This window comes from Choristoneura fumiferana, chromosome 13, assembly GCF_025370935.1.
Source record: "Choristoneura fumiferana chromosome 13, NRCan_CFum_1, whole genome shotgun sequence".
Classification (NCBI taxonomy): domain Eukaryota; kingdom Metazoa; phylum Arthropoda; class Insecta; order Lepidoptera; family Tortricidae; genus Choristoneura; species Choristoneura fumiferana.
In genome coordinates, this window is record NC_133484.1 from 474915 (window position 1) to 499205 (window position 24291).

Here is a 24291-nt window from a genome sequence, read left to right on the forward strand (position 1 = left end):
TCCAATGACGTATCATTTATCAAAATCAGTTAAGCCGTTGAGTAAGTACAAGAGGACATAGGAATAGACATACATACAAACATACGGGTCAAACACATAATCCTCCTTCTTTGCAGTCGAGTTTTTTGCTACACATAACCATTTCTTCTTAATCTTCAGCCAAAAATCTTTCGCAAGGCGCAATTCTCGAACCCAATCCGCATAAAGCGAGTATTCTCAAAGCCAATAGAGAAATGTGTGAATATCGCGCGCTGCGATAAGCAGTCGAGCGTGTAAACTAAGCAGTGCAGAAAATTGTGCGGCTACTTATTGGAACGAGACACGACAATGAGGATCTGGCGTATCTATTTGGCAGTTGAAGAATTCTGAATTGGGTTTTTTTTATGTGAAGATTAGACATATTTTTAATCCCCGACGCAAAAAGAGGTGTTATAAGTTTGACCGCTATGTGTATCTGTCTGAGGCACTGTAGCTCTTTAATGGGTGGGCCGATTTGAAAGCGGTTTTTATATGGATGAGACATTTGGACGCACACTAAAAAAAAATATTTTAGACAAATCATTGTATTCTTTAAAAGAGTACATTGTGATTTTATGTTGACATCATATATGCATTTCATTTTTGTTTTTATGTAGTATCTTGTTTTGGTTTTATTGTCATTTTTCACAGTTTTGTGAAGTAAATTTTAATTATTTTATTCTTCGTTTGATTGATTGTTCCTATTGCATAAATTTGACTTAGATTTAAGTATATTCTTGTTTTGCTTTTAATTACTATTATTGAATTGAACTCCAATTTGACATTCTAAATTCTATTTTTTATTTTGGCTGACAATTTATTCTAATATAATTTATTTTTTGTATACATTTGACGATCCTTTTGTGAATTTCTTGTAATTAACTGACATGTGTTACCTAATAATAATATTTTTTTTTTCAAAAGGTAATAAATAAATCTAATCTAATCTATATTTTAAAGTAGGTTTTCTAGCGATTGTTTTAAGACATGTTTCATCAAAATCGGTTTAGCCTTTTTGTCAATGTTTCAATGGCACAACTTTTTATTTTTTTACCGACCGTGACTTGCAACTTATTTTAATAGCAAAACAAAAGCGCACACATTTAACCTATACCCATTTTTTTAAATTCCAAAATATTTTACAAAATTGTTAGAAAAATTAAATAGATACTTGCGAAGAAAACTAGCCCTTAACAACAAAAACATTGTAGAAGCACAGCCTCAATGCTAATAGTTCGTTTTCAAAGCCGCAGAAAAGCTGACCAAATTAAAAGATTTATATTGACTACTGCAAATGTAAAACATTCACTGCATGCCCGCAACAACCGCTAAACCAATCAAAGCGTTCAAACTCATTTTAGGTATTCGCAAACCTTGGCTCGATCCCCCAAACATTTGCGCCAACGTTGGCTATCCTAAAATACCAATTGTCGAGCGCTCGTAAATTGTCGAGTGATTGACGCGACGCGACAGTGTCATGCGCCCGTAGCGCCATAAATGATTGTAAATAAGGCTGGTTTACTTCACCTTGTTGTGGGGAGAGCTGTTAATGGTCATATGGTACTAACACGTACGCGCACCAAAAGAGGCCGAAATACATAAATTTCAAATGAGACTGGTGCTGCTGCTATTCTTAATCCTTTGGACTTGGTGCTGGAACAATGTACCATCAGCCAAATAAGTGGTCTATCAATTTTTAAACAAGTTCCTATCAAATGAATATGTCGCTAAAGTCGAACTTTCAAGTTGACAGACAAGTCTATTGGCATTCTTATTTTGTGACATGCAAACGATTATCAACTTTACGGTGGTAGACCATATATTTGGCTGATGGTACCTCCAACAGTCATAAGTTTGATTTAAAAAAAATTAAGAACGTTGGGCCAAAATTGTTACGAAATGGGTCCCTAGTGACGGATACCGTAATAGAGGCAGACCGAAGAGGAGATGGAGGGACGACTTAGATGCCTATAATGTGGGATGGCGGGAGCTCGCCTTTGATAGGCAGGAGTGGAGCAAGAGAGGAGAGGCCTTTGCCCAGCAGTGGGACACAAAAATAGGGTAATAAAAAAAAAAAAGGGCTCATTAAGTTACTTCTCTTGCAGAAACATGATTGTTTAGATCATAGTTAAAAACAAATATTAACTTTGAAATTTGCGTCACGTTTGTGATTACATAGTTAAACTAACCTAACCAGCAAAAAGTTGGAAAACTCCGACTTTGTCACTTCCAATTTCAATATCTCAAAAACTGTTGTAGCGATTTTGATGAAACGTGTCTAAGGCCCAACGCAAGAAAACCTGCTTTCAAATAAAAAAGCATTCAAATCGGTCCACCCGTTTAAGAGCTACGGTGCCGCAGAAAGACAGACAGACAGACACAGACACACATAGCGGTCAAACTTATAACACCCCTCTTTTTGCGTCAGGGGTTAAAAATAACTGAACAAGCCAATCGCAAGCAAGAATGTAACATCAAACTGACCTCTCAAAACTTACCCTCATTATTAAATAATAATCACTTTTTACCCACTTTTAAAAGATCGCAAAGCATTGATAGTTTCATGAAAGCAAAAAATCACACATTCTCATGTGCCACAAAAAATTAACAATCCCTTTGACGCCGTTGAAAGTGTCGTGTTTTTTTGCGTCACATTCTTGCATCTGTCGAGTGGTCGGAAATAGCCGCCTTGTGCTTACACGCGCAAGGATCTGAATTAATGCGGTCTGAGGGTTCCATAAAGGTGCAAGGTATGTTGGTGGTGTTATTGTACTAACTTTATAAATGCCACTGCGTGTGTGTGTTAGTAACTGCCTCACGCTAAAACTGGACACACGTATTTTGATGAAATTTGGTGTGTAGATAACTGGATCTCTGAAATGACACAACTCTTACTTTTTAGGGTTCCGGAGCCAAAACGGCAAAAACGAAACCCTTATAGTTTCGCCCTGTCTGTCTGTCTGTCCGTCCGTCCGCGGCTTTGCCCAGGGACTATTAATGCTAGAAAGCTATAATTTTGCACGAATATAAATGTAAACTATGCCGACTAAACGGTACAATAAAATTTAAAAAAAAAATTTTAGGGTACCTCCTTAAGGTCTTAAAGTGGGGGTGATTTTTTTTTCTCATCCAACCCTATAATGTGGTGAATCGTTGGATAGGTCTTTTAAAACCATTAGAGGTTTGCTAAGACGACTTTTCGATTCTTTGTTTTTTTTTGCGAAATATTCAACTTTAAAGTGGAAATTTTTATTAAAACTGAATGTCCCCCCCTCTAAAATCTAAACCGGCGTGTCCGCAACGCTCCTGGCCAGTTTTAATATACTGATATTTTTACGAGATTGGGATTCAATCTCAAAATCGAAATCTCCAGGACTAGGATAGGAACCGTACATAAAATGTGTATTTCCCAATCCGCACTGAGCCTGCGTGGGAACGATAACTTAAGCCCTCTAGCTTTGAGAGGAGGCTTAATGCCTAGTACTGGGACGTATACAGAAGCGGGATGAGGATAATAATTCAATTTCATTCTCAGGAAATTTTGAAGAGCAGGTACTCCAAAGCGGAGTCGAAATTTAATGCCTTGAGCTTCGCCGTCGTCGAGTAATTTATCTAACGTCATACACACTGCATTTTCTCACACGCCTTCCAAACACATGGCTAATGAAACAGAACAGAGACTGAGGTTCATACAACTGCGCTATAAAAGTTGAAAATAAGGATAAAGGAGCAGCCACACCGCTGCTTAAAAAACGGTGACGGTACGGAATCGCAGTGACGCATCGTATGCGCACCGTTTCTTCTCATGCTTTCCACACCGCTGCTTAAAATACGCAAACGGTGTGGAATCGCAGTGACGTGTCATAAACGTCACGAGTTTTGTTCGGTAAAGTCCTGACGTTTATTTACGACACGTCACTACGAATCCGTATTTTAAGTAAACGTCCACTTGTCGGTATCGTAGGTACGCATCGGACGCATCGCACGCAACGGATCGTAGTATTCTTTGTATAGAAACTCATATAAGTGCGTCCAGCTGTCCGCATCGTAAGCATCGCACATTTCTGTACAAAGCAACAAATCCGATACGTCGGAAGCGTACGATGCGGATAAGTGGACGCCTAGCTTTAAGCAGCGGTGTGGAGAGCATACGATAAATACGGTGCGCATAAGTACGATGCGTCACTGCAATTCCGTACCGTCACCGTTTTTTAAGCAGCGGTGTGGCCGTTCCTTAAAATTTGCAAAAATTCAGCACAACAAACCTAAACAATACCTTACAAATTTTAAAAACAAGAACCTTCCACTATGTCAAAATTTTACACACACTAAAGTACGAAGGTGCTACGTACTCTTTACCCAGCGGATGAGATTTCGTGCGGGCATATTGGCATAAAAACTAGCCACTTTAAAAGTCGCTTCAAGGTGACCAAAAAATATTTTTTTTAGTTTAATAGCCTATGGGAAGCTATCTTCGTACGAAATATCAACCCGAAATACCAAGCCGTTTTAGCTTAAAGGAGTAACAAACTACACAAAAAAATACTCACAAATTTTCGCATTTACAAATATATTACGATAAATTGCCTATGAACCTTATTCTCTGCTGCGTTTCTGTACTCAGGTGTTCCAACGCCATTGCACTCGGAATACGATCTTCCGCAAACGCGACGTCATTGAGTCAGCGTGTTGCGCCTTTGTGTGTTTTAAGTGAAAAAACGTAGGGGAGATACCATCTTAGCCTTGGTAAGTGTGAATGTGATGCATTTAAAACTAGGGGTGTTTTCTATCGCGCTTACGAAAATAATCGGTGTTGAGAGCAAGCTGTAAAGTAGGATCCTGTTGCAATGTGCTATTCAAAGGTGTACAAAAGCGATAGTTGCTTTAAATTAAGTTGGTTTTGATCAGATAAACTTTTACATGGAAAGGCGTTAGGCGCATTGCGTCACGCTTGTGATTGGTTGAATAACTGGATTATAACGGCAAACGGATCTATCAAAATTTACGCCATCTAGCGATATTTTACTCTTGTTCTCTGAACTCTGAAAATACTGGATGGACTGTCGAAGTTAACGGTTATGTAACACACATTGTATTTCTTACTGTGTTGGTATTGCGATAAAAACACACGTGTAAACAGTGCTTTTAAGAAAAATTGCAGTAAAAGCGATAATTTGCGAGAGTTCTGACGTGGGTCAATACGACAATGTCATAAGATAGTTTACTTAAAGATGGTTTGAACTGAATAATAAACAGTAAAGTGTCATAAAGCTGAGTGAACACTAATTATGTCTACGTAATACTTAGTATGCATAGCTGAATGAACACTAATTATGTCTACCTAAAACTTGGTCTACACAGTGCACGGTTAAGACTAGTAATAACAGGCTGCTTTGAACGTGTATTCAGGACAGAACTACGATTGTGGCTTGCAAGCGCTTCCTTGCCACTTTAACGATGTTAACTAGATGTCTGGTTTACATTGATTACTGGACACTGCCAACATTTCTGTAAATTGAGTTTGAGGCATCTTTGTACTGCAATTTTTTTTTAATGGAGGATCTCAGTCATAAGACAAAGATAGATAAGTAATTTAGAGTCGGGCATCGAGTTCCTTTAAGGGATAGAATCTGAAATACGGAATTTTGCTGAAGAAACTAAAATCATCGATATTCTGGAAACATAATGAAAGAAAGAAATAATTTATTCGTGACAAACGAGGAAATCACAAAAGAAATTAAAATTGAAGAAAGTTGTATGTGACGAAATGGTCCCAAACCAGCAAAATGGCCGGTCTTGCGAACGGCGCTGTTCTTCTCTCTTGATATGCAAGTTGAAGTGGCAATAGGCAGGCCACATCGTTGAAAGAACTAGTAACATAGGGGAAAAAAAGTCCTCGAGTGGTGACCATCAACCAAAAATCGAAGCTTTGGCAGGCCTTATATCTATCGTTAATAAAAACGGTTTCACTAATTAAGTTTGTATGAAATCTTGATAGCATAATTTTATAAGTCAACTCTAGAGATAACCTTCAAAACTGGCTGCCAACTTAAGCAAACTTTATGCCTTCAACGAGTTTTTACAAAATAAGGGCTTAATTAATTGGAATACTTTGATGAAGTTCCTCAAAGTTGGGCCAAAACTTAAAATTTATAAGTTCATTCAGGATTTACCTCTCCTGTTTGAGCAGCAGGGCTTCTACAAAGCTCGAAACTCGAAGTTCGTATCATACCGTCCCTCTCGCTCTCGTATTAAATAGTATAAGTGTCAGAGGGATCGCAGGACACGAAGTTCGAGTTTCGAGTTTCGTAGTAGCCCTGCAGGCTTTTGTCATTTGCGTACGCCGTCACCACTTTTGTGAAGATCGTTATTGCTACATCTGACTACAACTGTTTTTATTTCATCTCTTCACTTTTCATCATCTTCGTCAGTGTAGCTATACCATCATCATAACAATTCCTTTGGCATCTTCAGCTCTTCTTCAAGTCATACCTGTCTTACGAATATCATTGTCCTAACTAGCTAAAAGGCATAAGGATGCCTTAGTGAAGGCACTAAGTTTGCCGAAACGCGATCTTTACTCAAGAATCAGTACTAATTCACGCTACTCAATAAAAAATCCTTCAAAACAATCAACTTTATGTCAACATCACTCAAATCTTTTTAAAGTTTCATTCTCAATTCTCCCACGGTTAAAGCTTCTTTGCTAATTACAGCCTAATGTACTGCAAAGGGTTTTAATTGGGAATCTGCAGAATTCTCTTGTACCTACTCTCTTCGTCTGATGCCAGGCTGTAATTCAGCGCCGTGTAATTTCTTTGAGCGCTTCCTGTAGTGATTTATGTTTTCATTTCCTAGTGGTAAAGGTTTCATTACTTGCAATACGTTTAACTTGCAATAGGATTTTCGATAGTTTTGGATGTTGAAATACTTTGACCGCTTTGATCAAATTAATTTTCTAGACACTTTCAACAAGGGATATTGGTTTGTTAGAAAAGCATTATATCTTAATTGTTTGTCCTACGACTTTTCCAAAAATGACCAAGAAATGGCCGTGGCTTCAAGTTCGATGAAATACAGTGTTTTTACCATGCCATACCCTTGAAAAAAATAAGCCAAAAACAGCTATGGCTGACTAAATATAGTCTCGTGTTTGAAGAATATACCTGGGAGTATTTTGTGTTAGCGCTTAACCGAAGTACGTGTTAAAAGTGAAGAATAATGCTTGGCGGCATACCTGCAACAAACAAAAGTGTACATTAGAATTTTAACAACAATGATCAGCTCTTAATCGATTTGGGCTAGACATCTGTCACATGCACCCAGAAATGTGGGCTCACACAGCCTTTTAGTAGGTGATCAAGAGCAACCAGCGACGTTTACACAGACCAAGAAAATGGCGGAGCGAAAAATGCAAAATAATTGGGCTAAAATTCCGCTAAATCGGCATTAATAGGCTAATAATAATAATTTATTGAATCAGGCGTTACTTAGCAGTTAATTTGCTCACCCACGATCTTAAGATACTCGTAGGTACATTCATCTATGCAACAGTTGTGTATTCATGCAAATCCTACACCTTCCACACTGTAAGAACACACACAAATCACACAAACCTATCTATTACCACCACCAGTCACCATACTACACTGACGCGTTTCAAACTCAACCAGAGCTCATCTTCAGAGTAACACAACCGTTCACCATATTACCAGATATTAACGCAAAAACATCCAAATGAGGTGTGTACTAGAACGTACAATGAGCCAAGATTTAGTTTTATATACTTACTAGCTTTTACCCGCGGCTTCGCACGCGTAAACTATTCGGTGTGGTAGCTGCAATTGAAATTTTCGGGATTTTACAAAATTCCCCTGGAAATTTCCAATATTTATATCGTGGTCTTCATTGAGGTTGTGTTGTGAATAACTGTACAAAATTCAAGACTCTAGACCCAGTGCTGAAGTTTCAAAATTTTTCCCTATCCAAATTCAAATGCAAAATTCAAATTCAAATCGTTTACTCAGTAAATAGGCCGCAATGGGCACTTTTACACGTCATTTTTTATACTACCAGCGCTTTCGGAAAGACCATCATTGCCAAGAAGAATGCGTCGTTCTAAATAAAATAATTACAAATAAAATACTTAAAAACTACAGTACCTATACAATTAAAGAAAAAATACGAAATAATAATAATAATAATACAAGGATGTATGGGGTCCCTTAGTTACAACTATACCGTGGGAATATTGGGATAAAAAGTAGCGTACTTATGTGTTATTCCAGACATACGGCTACCTACATCCAAATTTCATGCCTCTAAGCCTAGCGGTTGTTATTTCGACATTTTATTCCTAGGTATGCCGTGGTAACATCGGGTCAAAAAGTCGTCTATGTGTTTTTCTAGACATCCAGCTTCCTACATACCAAATTTCATGACTCTAAGCTCAGCGGTTAATATTTCAAGATTTTATCCCTATCCCGTGGGAATATCGGGGTAAAAAATAGATTATGTGTTATTCCAGAGGTCCAGCTACCTACATACTAAATTCATGGCTCTAAACCCAGTGGTTGTTATTTCGAGATTTTATCCCTAGGTATCCCGTGGGAATATCGAGTCAAAAAGTCCCTTACGTGTTATTTCAGACGTCCAGTTACCTACATACTAAATTTCATGACTCTAAGCCCAGCGGTTATTATTTCAAGATTTTATCCCTATCCCGTGGGAATATCGGGATAAAAATTAGCCTATGTGTTATTCCAGAGGTCCAGCTACCTACATACCAAATTTCATGGCTCTAAACCCAGTGGTTGTTATTTCGAGATTTTATCCCTAAGTATCCCGTGGGAATATCGAGTCAAAAAGTCCCTTACGTGTTATTCCAGACGTCCAGCTACCTACAAACCAAATTTCATGACTCTAAGCCCAGCGGTTATTATTTCAAGATTTTATCCCTATTCCGGGGGAATATCGGGATAAAAAGTAGCCTATGTGTTATTCCAGAGGTCCAGCTACCTACATACTAAATTTCATGGCTCTTAGCCCTGCGGTTGTTATTTCAAGATTTTATCCTTAGGTATCCCGTGGGAATATCGGGTCAAAAAGTTACCTATCTGTTATTCCAGACGTCCAACTACCTACATACCAAATTTCATGACTCTAAGCCCAGAGGTTGTTATTTCGAGATTTTATCCCTATCCCGTGGGAATACCGGGATAAAAAGTATCCTATGTTTTAATCCAGGTTATAAACTAACTTTTAGCCAAATTTCATCCAAATCCGTCCAGCCGTTTCAGCGTGAAAGAGTAACAAACATACTCACTCACTCACTCACTCACTCACATACTCACTCACTCACAAACTTTCGCATTTATAATATTAGTAGGATAAAAAACTTTTTTTTCTTATTCAACTCTCACTCATTCAAAGTTACTACAAACCGTCACTTTATTAAAAAAACATTTAATAAAAGACGTTCTATACGAGTACAAGAAAACAGCCCTTCTAATGAAGTAAAAGCGCTTAGACGCATTAATGAATATTTGAGCCAGTACAGTAATGAAGTGTGCAATCAAGCGACGTGTATCTAGTCTGCGACAAGTCCCGAGGGCACGGGGCCCCTGTGCCGACCCCGGGCCCCTCTCCGGGGCCCCAGGGGCCTTCGTCCCGGGATGCGGCGGGCCAGAGTCGTGACCAAAATTTTACAACTCCACATTTTGACTCGGCAGTTGTAGTACAGTTCGGAAAGAAAGTAGATATGTTGTTTATACAATATACCAGATTGTCTATCTCAAATACTAAAAATCATTGACGAAATTTCATTTGCCCGAAAATTATTATAAAATATTATCGTTTGTTCGGCGACAGTGTCATAAGATTCTCTTTGACTTTTGACGTTTAGTAGAAGTATCGTTTTTCGAAAAACTTTTACCGTCACATTCAATTGACTTATGAACTATTAGATGTATTTTATTTCGTAGCATATTTTTCATTGAAGTACACAAAGATGCTTTTGACTTTTAATTTTTTTTTTATTGTACTTAAGATGGCGTTGCTAACCAATCATTTTTTTTAGTGATATTATTTTTTTGTTTCATCATCATCGTCATCATTCTAGCCTTTACACGTTCTACTGTGCTGTGCTGGGCACAGGCCACCACTCAGAATGAAAGCGCTTGGACCGTCGCTTCCACGCAAACCTTCACCACAACTTTTTTATGTTTGCAAATATTCATTAATTCAAAATAACGGCTTACGCTAGGCACAGTAGCACGCCAACGTGCAATAACCTACCGTTTTCACAATGACATTAGTTTTGTATCATAAATAAAAATACTAATTACACCCAATTAAAAACGACCATTTAAATAATAAAACGCAGTCGTTCACCCAAGTTTATTACAAACGGAAATATTCCGAACTGAAAATTAATTTCGTAATTTATTTCTCCCACCGTTTGATGTTGTCCTTTTAGTCTTTTTTGTTCACACACCCACCGTTCAGACGACATTTTTTATCTCCAACGAGGTTACTACAGAATTTATAATAAAGAAGAATATGAGTGTCAACTATGAGCTATAAATGCTATTAAGTATGTATGAATATGACTAATAAGCCATATACAGCGTCTATATTTTACACAAACAATAACAGTAACCCGTTTTTTTAATGCAAGAGGGAGCTAAGAGCATACGTTGGTGTTAGTGCTTTAAACGATATTGCAATAAATTCAAAAATTAAAATTCAAATCATTTATTCAGTAAATAGGCCGCAATGGGCACTTTTACACGTCATTTTTTAAACTTCCAGTGCTTTCGGAAAGACCATCATTGCCAAGAAGAATGCGCCGCAAGAAACTTGACAGAAAGTAATTTTTTCAACATAAAATAATTACTAATAAAATACTTATAAACTACAGTATACAAAATAAAGTAAATTAAATAAAATTAAGTAAGTAAATTTCAAGTTCGGCATATACTACTAATTCGTAATTGAATTTTTGTTTTTGTGAGGAAGGAGTTGTGACAGGCTGTCATATCGTGTTTGACGTTTCGAATAAAAACGGAGTCGTGATTATTTAGAATATTTTTTGCGTGTTTTGCGTGTTTTTTTGCACATTGCGTGCTAATTAATTTTATTAGGTCCTAATAATTAGGAAAAAAAGTCGTATTTTTTAATAAAAACATGCTTAGGGCCTATAAAACGACCCTTAAAATTTGTGGTTACATCAAAAAAATTTCAGTATTTGACAAAGCTCCTGAAGAAACGGATTATATTATGAAAGAACTCTTTGAATGTCTTTTTTTGAGGGGTTGCTGTAAAACTGGTGCTTATTTTTATTACCTCACAATTTCAGTGTTCAAAAACTCGTTGATTGAATAATAGCATTTTTTTACATTCGGTGTCTCTTTCTTATTCTATTTCTATCGTTAAAATTATTAGTTCTATGCATAGGCCATTCAGAAACCATTTTTTATCCCCAACGAGATGACATATAAAAGTGGTGGTAAAAATAAAACGTGACGACGTTATTAAAGCGACGGAAGCTTGTGTTTAAGTGTTTTTGATTTATGAAACACGATCTGCGCGAGCGGCGGCTGTATAGTAACGAAATGTTGCGTCACAATACAGTAATAAATACACACGTGCGTGTCTTCCGTAGGGTAATACGCAATGAGGGCTAATTGACATGCGAAATATTGCTAGATGGCGTTAGTATCTATACTCAATGAGCCAATTGGTGTACTGCCGTTTCGGCAAAATATTTTTCGCCAAATTTCACTTCCCAAAATACTTATCGCAGTCGTTTACGAATCTTTAGCATACATATTTAATTTTCGCATTATATTGTAGTGTGCACGCAAACACCTCCACTCTATCCCTATATTATCATGTACTCTTAGGATTAAGTCTCATTAATAAACTACTCTTTAACCGAGCTACACGTTTCACCTGCCAGTGCGGCCTTCGCGCTGCACTGACGGCGCGCGGCGCCGACCAGTAAAACAATCGTAGTGAAAAAAGTGGACTATTTAGTAATAAATTGGACTTAATAGTGACGAAAAGAAAGTGTGTGAAGAAAAATGTACCAGTTGAGAAACAAAAAACATAGTAAATATCTAAATTAATTATTAATATTATACATTATACTTTAAAAAACTAGTCTTAGAAAACTTGTCAGTGATCCTTCTTAAACTTAATGTAAATGTCGGTAGAGTACCGCCTCTCCGCACGGTCTTCGTTCAATTGTTTGACTTCTTGAGACAATATTCAGCTGTAATTATTACAAAATATGATTAAGTAGTAAAAGAAATACCAATTGGCATAGTTCATCCACTTGTTTATCTCATTGTACTTGGAATAACAGTGTTATAAAAACTTTCCTTTGTTTTAGTCGGCCGCCTGCGCCAGAATGGTTTTCCGATAGCCCTTATGCTTGTTATGGATAATAACACATGTGATCGGGGCATTTTATACCGTTTTTTAAGACGGAGTTTTGATAAGGGATATCAGAATTTATCGCAATGAAGCAAAAATAAGTTTTTCTTACAAAAACCTTTTTTAACCCCCGACCCAAAAAGAGGGGTGTTAGAAGTTTGACCGCTATGTGTGTCTGGTATCTGTGTGTCTGCGTGTGTGTCTGTCTGTGGCGCCGTAGCTCTTAAACGGGTGGACCGATTTGAATGCGGTTATTTGTATTTGAAAGCAGATTTCCTAGCGATGGTTCATAGACATGTTTTATCAAAATCGGTTCAGCGGTTTTTGAGATATTGAACTTTTTGCTGATACTTTTTGATGTTACTTTGAAAATGTCGAAGTAAACTGGATTTTAAATCTGAGTTTCGTTTATTTCACTTGTATTTTTGTTGATTATGCTCGCTGCAACTGCGGCTTCGTACGTGTAAATCATTAATCTGGCTCGTTCGTATCGTACCGTCCCTCTCGCTCTCGAAATCAGAGTGACCGCACGACACGAACTTCGAGTTGCGAGTTTCGTAGTAGCCCTTCTGGCCGTTGAATCGAAATTCCGACATTTTCGTAAATTCCTGGGAATTCCCTAAAGTGTCAAGTGACAAAGTTCATGTCTCTAATGCTAGAGCTTGAGATTTTGATTCTGATTTTGAAAATAATTTTTTGATCCCGTGGGAATATGGAGATGAAAAGTAGGCTATGTGTTATTCCAGACGTCCAGCTCTACATACCAAATTTCATCCAAATCCGTCCAATTGTTTAAGCGTGAAAGAGTCACACACACACACTCACGCACATTCACACTTTCCCATTTATAGTAAGATTGGCATGCTCTACATACTTATTACCACCAAATCTAAAAATCATTTGACCACTGAAAATGACTCTTTTACTTTCAAGATTTGAACCATAACGACCCTAACTTACTTGGCAATTTTAATAAAAGCTTGTTAATAGCCATTAAATTCAGTCATCCAATTGCATGCCGGGGCCACCATGGAAACACCATCTTTACTATCCTTACTTACCCAGGTCTTCGGCATTCCGTGCCGCGTGCTATACCGCTACACCACCAGTGGACAGTGATACAGACACGAATTTCTCCTATGCACCACATATCAGCTTGTTTGTTTTTCTTATTTAGTCACTCAAGCAGCGACAAGATCAAGAAACTTTCAGCACTCCATTGGAACTAACCGCTCACCCGGACAAGAGATGTCGTTATTAAGCAACCAAATTAAGATTGTTTTTTTGTAATAAAAAAAAAATACAATATTAAGATTGATTTTTTGGAATCTATTTTTTTTGTATGTTTTATTTCAGTTCCAAATTTTTTGTTACTTTTACGGTCATCCCGTAAAACCTATATCGAAAATACAACCTGAAATATAGATGCACAGAAAAACCAGAAAAATAAGACCAGCGCTGGGAATCGAACCCAAAGCTCAAAAAAGCAAAGCGAAGGAAAGTTTCGCTGCTTAAGTGGCTAAATAAGAAACAACACAAGCTGAAATATGAGGTGCATAGTAGAAATTCGTGTCTGTATCGTTGTCCAGCGGTGGTGTAGCGGTATAGCACACGGCACGGAATGCCGAGGACCTGGGTTCGATTCCCAGCGCTGGTCTTATTTTTCTGGTTTTTCTGTGCATCTATATTTCAGTTTGTATTTTCGAAATACAATATTATTTATTTATTTTAAAAAAATACAAAAAGATTCCAAAAAACCAATCTTATCTTTACTTATCCACACTAAACTATACTTTAATTACCTATTTTGCTCGTGCAACTGCCGCACTGAGTACCCGTATTTATAGAATATGATTAGGCGTTTCAACGTACCGTGTAGTGCGGAAAATGAGTCTGTCTGTCTGTCTGTCCGCCACACAATACGCGGCTTACTACCTTATTTATAGAAACGCGACGGGGTACAGTCGGTTGCGGTTATAACTCAATTTCTTTTAGGTATTTAGATTTAACATTGACTATGAGAGAAAGAAAAAGATGGTTTCACTTACTATACATTTTTGGTTCATAGCATTGGCTACAAAGTTATACTTTATCTTACGGTTTTTTAAGAAAGTCACGCAAAAAATTACAAAATTCAAGAAAAAACTTAACGACTGTATTAAACTTTTCTAATGTAACGCTGAGATGGAGACTGAAATTTGATGTTTTTTTGTGAAACGGTTATGAAATTGACGATGTAGGGCATACCTTGACTTATCGGTGATACTTGGTTATTCGTAGAATTGTCTTTGAAAGTTATGTGTTAGACTAACTTTGAACATGAAACTATCGTGACACTCACACATAATAAATGATATTGACCCGGATAACTCGACGCGACGTCTTACGAGAAAACTTCGTTCCATTCTCCATACAAACGTAGTCCCGGTCTCATTTGAAAACTAGGCAACAGAAATAGATGAAATTTTGTAAGTATGGACTAGACGTAATTATCTATGCCTGTGGTTTATCAGATTTTCATATAAATGTGTAATATCAGAATTACAGGAGCTCAAAAGCAGACAAAAAAAGATGTCAACTTTGCACGAGAATTACAGACTAATAAAGCATTTTTACAAAAATCGAAAAACCCACAGGCTTAGAAAATATAATGAATATCTTGATTGTAAAATATCATTGATTTCTGTGCTATACTTTTCGTATAATATGAGGACAACGAACCCCAAATTCAACCGCCCAAATCTTGAAAAGCCTACAGCTATCTCGATATAAAGTACGGACGTCGTTGCGGAAGGCATGGGGGGGCGGCTGCGAGCGCTTACGCCACGAGCGATAAAGACAGCGATATCCCAAACGAACATCTAACGCGGCCGCGCGGCCGGCAGGGAAAGGGAAACTTCTCTTAAATTGAGTATTAGCTCAACATGTTTCGGGCTAATCCGTAGCCCTTCTTCTTGGGAGCAACGCGACTCGGCGGCTGCTGCAACACGCGCACGAGCACGCGTCGGGACAAAATCATAATTATAAGTAGACTAAGGCTGTTTCACCATCTATTGATTAGCGTTAATGACGGTTAAATGTGATGCGTCTCCGTCTATTCGAACAAAACAAATAGAGACGGCATCACACCTAACCGCCAGTTAACACTAATCAATGGATGGTGAAACAGCCCCTAATTTTCTAAAAAATCTTATGAAATCAGAATAAAATCTCGAAATTTCAATCACTAGGTTTAGAGATATGACATTCGTCGTGGTAGTAACAAGTGACATGTGAAAGAGCCTTTTGCGAGCTACTTGCACAATAAAGGTTTAGTTTCACTGTCGAAGGCGACTGTACTCTAAACCGCGAGACAGCGGGCCACGACATTAACTGCATTAGAAAATTGATAGCGCCGAAGGGTTACTGCGATTTTAACTGTCCGTCTTCCGTTTATAACCGTGGGGAGCGTTTTGTTAGGCTCATCGGAAGTTTGTGATGTTATACTATAATCTTACTGCCATTCTAATATTGTAAATGCAAAAGTAACTTTCTAAGTCTGTTTGTCTTTCTGTCTTTTACCTGTTTACGGTTAAACCTTTCAACTGATTTCGATAAAATTAATTAATTAATTAATAAATATCATGGGACAAATTGACACCAATCAACCTAGTCCCAAACTAAGCAAAGCTTGTACTATGGATACCAGGCAACGGATAAACATACATATTAAACATCTAAGACCCGAAAACAAACATTCGTATTATTCATACAAATATCGGCCCCGGCTGGGAATCGAACCCGGGACCTCGAGATGGTGTAAGGTTGGTCCAGCTTAAGTCTTCTGAAGCACCTTATATTTATCTAGTTTAATAATGGTGCATAAAAACATAAAGTACCTATCTATAATATTGATTCTATTTTTCTGTGCATCGTATTGTGAAAATCTGTCTGTCTCTCTCTCTCTCTCTTTCTCCTGTCTGTCTCTATACATTTTGACTGCAACGTAAAATGTGAAAAATCATTCCCCAAATTGAGAAAACCAAGGGTCTTATACCAAATAACCAATTCACTTGATCTTCTTACACCCAATATTCCCCTTATTACCCTAAATCTGTGCTAATTATCGGAACATAAAGCTTGCCCCTATGGCCCGGCTCCCCTCGGCGGAAATGCCCGATCGATTCCGAACGGAAGCCAGCGCGAGCTCTGCTCACGAGTTCCTGTATTAATGCGAATTCACATTGTGAAGTAACTTGCATGAATCGGGGCGAGTTTCCTTACTCACCTATTAGAAATACAATTTTTGCAAATGTCTTTTTAACTTTAAATATTTAATGGCTGTCTTCAAATCTAGAGTGACACCATTAACTGTATATGGTACTCCATCTCAGACTGCATCTTTGTTTAACATTTGACGCGATTCTCGCGATACAAAAGTAAAATTTGACCTTCTTCGTGTGGACATTTTCTATCCTTACCTTAAAATAAAATCTCGTTTTTAATTCATGGATTCACTTCATAAATGAGTAGGTACTAATTTTTTGTTAATGGTAAAATAATAAATTAGTTTATTTTAAACTCACTTTAATAATAACAGGTAATAACTAAGGACTTAAACTTACTACCTACATGAGAAAAATACTAATGCCTGAACTAGGATTCCCAGTCTTTTAAGCAAAAACGGCCTAGGTATATATTTTTTTATTACAAACAAAATTTCCCTAATAGGTATAAGTAACAAATTAATTATTTATTATATAAATATAATGACCCGGATAACTCACGTCTTAATCGAGTTTAGCTCGACATGTTTCGGGCTAATCCGTAGCCCTTCGTCTTCGAGCTCCGAAGACGAAGGGCTACGGATTAGCCCGAAACATGTCGAGCTAAACTCGATTTAAGACGTGAGTTATCCGGGTCATTATATTTAATATGAGTGAGTCTCACGGTAGTTTCATGTTCAAAACTATTTATTAATTAACACCCCTTCATTACACAATTTTAACATTTTTTAATTAACAATCCTCAGTTACAATAAACAAACAAACAAATACAAAATTCATCATTTACTCAGTTTTACCAAATAAAATAAATCCAACCCCGATATCCAATAACTCGAAGTCGTCACGAGGCGCGATTCTGTGTCCATCGATAAATTATCGCAAGCTTTTTTGGTGATACAATCGCGAAGGATTCTTAGTAAACGAGATTGTGTCCTTCCAAACGGCCTCTGTTATGGCCTATAAAAAGTTACGATCAGTGTTTAGTTTTTTGTTTAGTTCGAAACAATATCGGAGGGCTATCGCGTATGAATTCGCCACTAGAGGCGCTAGTGTAGCGTGAGGTCTCCGAAATGTCAAATCTCATAGTTTTTGGGTGAGCTACGCGGGTTTATTTATAATTAGAATAATTTTGTGAATATTTTGCAATATCTGAAATTAATTATGGCAAATATGCGTTCCGGGGCAATGAATGTCTGTGTTTTGAGACAGTTTTGTCTTTCGGAAACCTTTGTCCTCCCTTTTTTCCGAACAAAACGGGGAGATGCAAAACTGTGGCATGCTCGATATTTTTATGGTACGGTTTTAAGGTGTATTAAATATGATTTTAATCTAAACTTTGTTTTCACGCCCGTAATAACAAACTTTGAAAGCCATACTTAAAAACCTCACGCAACAGTGCGCCATCTAGTGAGACAAAAAACGATAGCCCTCATTGGAGATAAAGATGTGACCTTAATAAATATATAAAAACATCGTGGAACAATTTTCATCAATGCGCACCTTCGGTATACTGTATTACGATCTAATATATGAAAAGTATAAACTATAAACAAAGACACCATTTATCCGATCACAGACATTCAATGATGTGAAAACCTAGAACCTTTTTGAACATGAAACTACCGTGACCGCGTGCACCGCGTGTACCGTGTGCGCGTGTTGCAGCAGCCGCTGAGTCGCGTTGCTCCGAAGACGAAGGGCTACGGATTAGCCCGAAACATGTCGAGCTAAAATCGATTTAAGACGTGAGTTATCCGGGTCATTATATTTAACCTAGAACCTATTGCAAAATAATTAATCTGTCCAGTAAATCGATTATTTATGAATTGAATAGATCGACGTATTTTTGTTTATTTTATTATTTACAATACTTGATTTAATTCCAAAGACTGTTTATTCAATTATAAAAGCTAGTAACTATTTTTTAATTTTAAGGAAAATAAATAAAAATCGCTAATTCATCTGCGCGTTAATCGATTTTTAAAATGTCATATTTTCCACCATCTCTACGCTAGTCTATGCTACTGGAGATTATACACATGTTTCAATCAAGCAATAACGTCAGATTTTGACGAAGATTTTGCAAATCAAAAATAAATATTGAAATCAAGTGAGTTTTGGTGAAAAAAGTGATTAGACATCTAGTTAAATAAAAGACACGAATTATAGATAAATGTGTTATTGATTCGATCCAGTGGGTGTATAAACAACAATTTTTATGAAATCGGTTTGTTTACAATTTTAATTTTACAATTTTAATTAGATAGGCATAACGCATAGTACTCGTATAAGGGCGTAATTCTCTAAAAATTGGAAAATTAGAAAAAAAATTGGACTTATTTTCTTTCGTCAATTAAGCAAAGATAAAGTTATAGCCAGTTAAATTTTCACGCGATGTCATTCCATACCGTTAATAATTAGACAAATCACGACATTAACAAAATTTAGAAAATAAACATATCTATTGTCAAGAAGACATTATTATCTAAGGCGTATTATAAAGTTAATGATTATATCATGGACAGGGATATCTAAATAAATAAAAATGAATCGTAAAATGTGTTGCTAAGCGCAAAACTCGGGAACGGCTGGACCGATTTTACTAATTCTTTTTTGTTATGTTCGTTATTGTCAGGAGAAGGTTTAAGTGCTTGTTATAGCCTAAATTGAATAAAGATATATTGACTTTGACTTTGACTTTGAAAAGTATTAATAAAATGGTTAAGAGACAAATGTTTAAAGTGTAAAGGATTTTTTAGAATATAACAATAATAACTAAATATATAACAATATAAATTGGTATTACTTTATTTGATTATGTGATATTTTATTATGACATAAAAATATTTAATCAAAGTTTTTATGAATTTTTTGTCATATTTATGTAATTTTAGCTTCACATTTAGGACGATAAATTTTGCATGCTTAAAATAGCTAAGCGTAAGTTTGATAATAAATACCAAGCACCATCTAACATCAATGTAATCCCACGCTAAATGCAAATAAATTCAATTTTATTTCATGCAAAAAAAGTTAAATAAAAGCTTGTAAAATATAATAATTTGACATTCAACATTACTTTCATACCCAAAATATAATAATGATAAAACACCACGTTAAACCAAAGCTTTCATACGCTCACGATACGGTATAAGTGTTAATGGTACTAAAATAGTATATAGTACACAACGTACACAAAGTTTCATTATCTCCATAATAACAGCTTATTTTATAACCCATCAAACTTATAAAAGGATTTTACGGCCACTTAAACTCTTGTTAGTATTTGAAACAAGTGACGAGGCACTTTTGGATCCGATCAAAATATGATATGACATTTACTAGATAATTTAAGCGCCGTAAATTATGTTAATTATTACCTGAACGCTTGTTAGTTGACTTTGTAATGTTTGTAAAGTACCTTTAAATTTGAGTTTGAGAATGCCTCTTGGATATTGAACATGAAACTACCGTGAGACTCACTCGTATTAGATAAAATTAATCCGAATAACTCATGTCTTAAATCGAGTTTAACTCAACATGTTTCGGGTTAGTTCGTAGCCCTGCCGCGCATTTTGGATTTTGTGTAAATTACTCGATCAAATTGTTAACTATTCTACAATTTACTAGTATTTTTACAGGCTTTCTCAGAAACCGGCAAAAATCCATCGACATTTTTATTTAGATCGACTTTTATTTAATCACCAAAATCAACTGTTTTTATATTATTTTTATTCAATATGACTTAGTTTTGCGGTTGACAGATGCAAGCAACCAAATTTCGATTCAAATATAAAATGATTTACATGAAGAAAGAAAGAGAGAGAAAAACATTTATTTACGCATATTCGATACACAGATAGAAGAATGGTTCACTAATGTTTCGCAAGTAACGTTTGGCAACCTGATTCATTTCGTAACTATTTAATAATTCTGAAACTATACCAATTTCAGGATTTTTATATAACTAACCTAACCTAAAGGTTTCTACACGATGGCCCTGAAATAAATCCTAAAATATTTACAGTTTTAGAGTTTGCGGAATGAAAAGTTGCGAAATGAATCAGGTTAGTTGATGTTGGTGCCAAACTTTAGTTGCGAAATGAACGGATACACAGAAGAATACATAAGGAAGAAAGACAAAATAAAAAGAACACCAAATAGCAAGCCGCAACGCTATTTTTTCATTAAGACCCATTTAAAACTAAACACATGAAAACATACACACACGTAGCGACAAGAATACCAGTGGAAAATAGTTCGCAAAGAAACTCACAACTCGAAAGCATGTAAGGCAACACTTGATCAGTTTGACCATTTTCAAACAATTAAACCTTAATGAAATGTATTGCGAATATGAATAAAATTACCTTAGCTAAAGATACTGCAATAAACGACCCTAAAACTGATAATCCCAAGCGCACCTACCCAGAGAATACAGCCGAAGTAAACGGTGTGATTAACTGAGGGAAGAGTTTGTTTCATAACTTTCTCGGCCGACTCCAGATGGAGTTTTGTATCAAATTGTATTACCCGAGTTACTTTAGTTAGCAGTTGATGGGGAGTGTTGCTCGTTGCAATTTGCTGGAATAAACGTGGTGCTTGAGATAGTGCGTTGTAACAATGAGACTGGAAATGAGTTTGGATTTGGAATTGATGTAAAAGAAAAGTCAAAAGATGTTAAAGACTATTGTGGATTATGTTATCATTTAAGAACATTTAAGGAACTCGTCTGACGCCATACTTATATTACAAACGCGAAAGTAACTCTGTCTGTCTCTGTTACATCTTCATGCTTAAAAAAATTAACTGATTTAGATGAAATTTGGTGTGAAGGTAATTTTGTGTGACCCTGGAAAGGATATATATTCTTCTAAGGCGCTACAGTCTTGATTGACGGGTCGTCTGTTGAGGAGAAGTACTGTAGGGAACCTTCGTTAACGACTTTCTTGGGAAAATAGTGTGATGGTTTCCCTTTTCTTTCCACACCGCAGTGCTAGAGTCCGGACATCGTAGTTGGCAAAAGAGAGCGCTGGTGCCCACTCTCATCTCAGGTCCCTTAGTCACGTTTTACGGTACTCACGCAGAGATGGATCTGTCCTACTTTAAAACTAGGCACGACACGGAAAGGATATAAGATGTTTTTTATCCTAGAAAATTGCATACGATTAGTTCTCGTAGGTTGGCGATAAACGAAAATTCTTAGCAGTCGCAGACAGACAGCTACTTTCACATTTATAATTTTAGTTAAGATATCGTGAGAGGGGTACCAGTTCTCAGATATTTGATGTTAGAATAAATCTGGTTTTATCCTGTTTCAATCTTCGTTCTAAGTATTTTCATCCTTGACTCTGTTCTTTGACCTTTTTACGCTCTAATAACATCATAATTACTCCAAATTACCAAACTTTCCCTCCCATTTATTTCCATCAATTAACACCCGACTCAAAATTACTTAATTCAGACCCCAATAAATATGCCCCTTCTGTTTTAGTGGCACGTCAATAAACAGAGAGCAATACAAATAAAACTTGATATCCTGTAAAACACATCAAATTGCCAGAGACTATAAAATCGTATTGCAGAGATTACCTTTGCTCAGGAACGTATAGAGAAACGAATGAGTTTAATGACAAAAGAAACATCGTTAAATTGCAAAAGTATCCTTATTCATTAGCCTTTACCTTCAGTTTCATTAGCATGAAACTTATTACAATCGTAATTCCTAAAGAAATATCGAAGAATCACACAATGATAGCCTTACCATCGCGTTACCTATCCAATGGGAATTTAGACACTAAATTTAAGGTACTGTTCATTAACAACTCATCGTCATCATCAACCAGAAGACGTCTACTGTTGAACAAAGGCCTCCCACAGAATGCCATAATGAACGACAACTTTGTCAACTGCATCTACCAGTTGCCCGCAAATCTCACAGCCAACTGATGTCTCTTTCGTCTTGTTTCTAAGTCTTTAACTTTTAAAACGTAAATTAAAAACTTCAACAGTTAAAATCATAAACATGGTCCTGCTTTATCGTCAAAGAACTTTCCACAGTCATGACTAAAAACATTTCAGAAAGTGCCGTCCTATCTATAATTCACGTTAATGGTTGAGAGTGGTAGGGTGAGCGATTCCTCTGTCCATTGCGTGTGCTGCTAGGTAATCACTGGTTTCAGAGCATCTTGGCCGCGTAATGGATAGAGATAACGCTCCATTCACGCGTAGTGGCCAGACCGTAATGAAGTAGGCACGGTGATTTTATGGTCGCCGTAAAAACTCTTCGCATTCAAACTTTGCTTTGGAAGAAAAAATGCTTGGACGAAGTTCTGCCGTAGCCGATTGGAACAGATGAGACATTGTTCAAATAGCTGTGAAGCTGTAATGGTGGGTACACTGGTAATCGCTACACGATGATCTTCGTTTAAAGTGCCAATTTTAACAAGTAGGTATATAGTGTTAAAAAAAATGATCAAAATTTTTAAATGAAGCAGTCCTATCGTTTGCAATAAATATGTGAAGATCACAATAGACTATTAAAAATAACAAAGATAATTCTCGATATTGGAAATACACAAGCGTAAAAAATACGATGAAAGTACCTAAGTCAGTTACTCACATTGCAGGTGGTAGGACCTTGCGCAAGGTCCGCCCGGATTGCTACCACCATCTTGCTCGCTAATCCTGCCGTGAAGCAGCAGTGCTTGCACTGTTGTGTTTCGGCGTGGAGAGTAAGACAGCCAGTGAAATTACTGGCACTTGAGGTATCCCATATTAGGCCTCTAGGTTGGCAACGCATCTGCAATACCCCTGGTGTTGCAGATACAATACAATACAATACAATAACTCTTTATTGCACACCAATACAGTAAACAGTACAGAAAACACAAGTATATACATAGAGATGCAGATGTTTATGGGCGGTGGTGATCTCTTACCATAAGGAGACCCACTTGCTCGTTTACCATCCAGTCGAATAAAAAAAAACTCAATCAGACCATTTCTTCCAGTTTTATGTTTAGTATGAGTTGTATTCTTTTTGATAGTTTTGAAAGAGTTCTGATACATATACTCGTAAATCTAAAAGGAATCTCTATGAAGTTAATACAAAATCTATTTTTAAATTAAAGTTGTACAACTAAAATTCAAGGGGTTGATGCAGCCGCCCCGTCCAACTGTGACACGAGAGATTGATCCCCGCAGCAAAAAAAAACTATGTATCTGCAAATATTGATTTGAACTTCTACGTTATCACTATAACACTTGTGCTGTTGGCACAGAGTTTATAATTGCTGAGCATCAAGCTGTCTCGTGGATTGCGTAGTGTTGTCACAAAAGTCATTATTTGCCAAACATACGTATCTTCATTCGCAATACGTTACTTGTTCAATTGGTGATGATTAATTTTATGATTAAGATAAAGGCTTAATAACGCTAATTCATGAACTAAGATCATGTATACTAATTAGCAAAACAGCTACTAATTTTATTGAAATATTAAGATAAGTTTTAAAATGGTGTTCGTTGTTTTTATTAACATCACTGGATATTCTAGCAGGTTGGT

At 36.6% G+C, this 24291-nt stretch overlaps 1 protein-coding gene across 11 annotated transcripts in view; it reads right to left on the reverse strand.

Annotated features, from left to right (window-relative positions):
- LOC141434549 (uncharacterized) overlaps nt 1–24291 on the reverse strand; it is a 512720-nt gene that overhangs the window by 374566 nt on the left and 113863 nt on the right. The gene's annotated exons all lie outside the window — the stretch shown is intronic.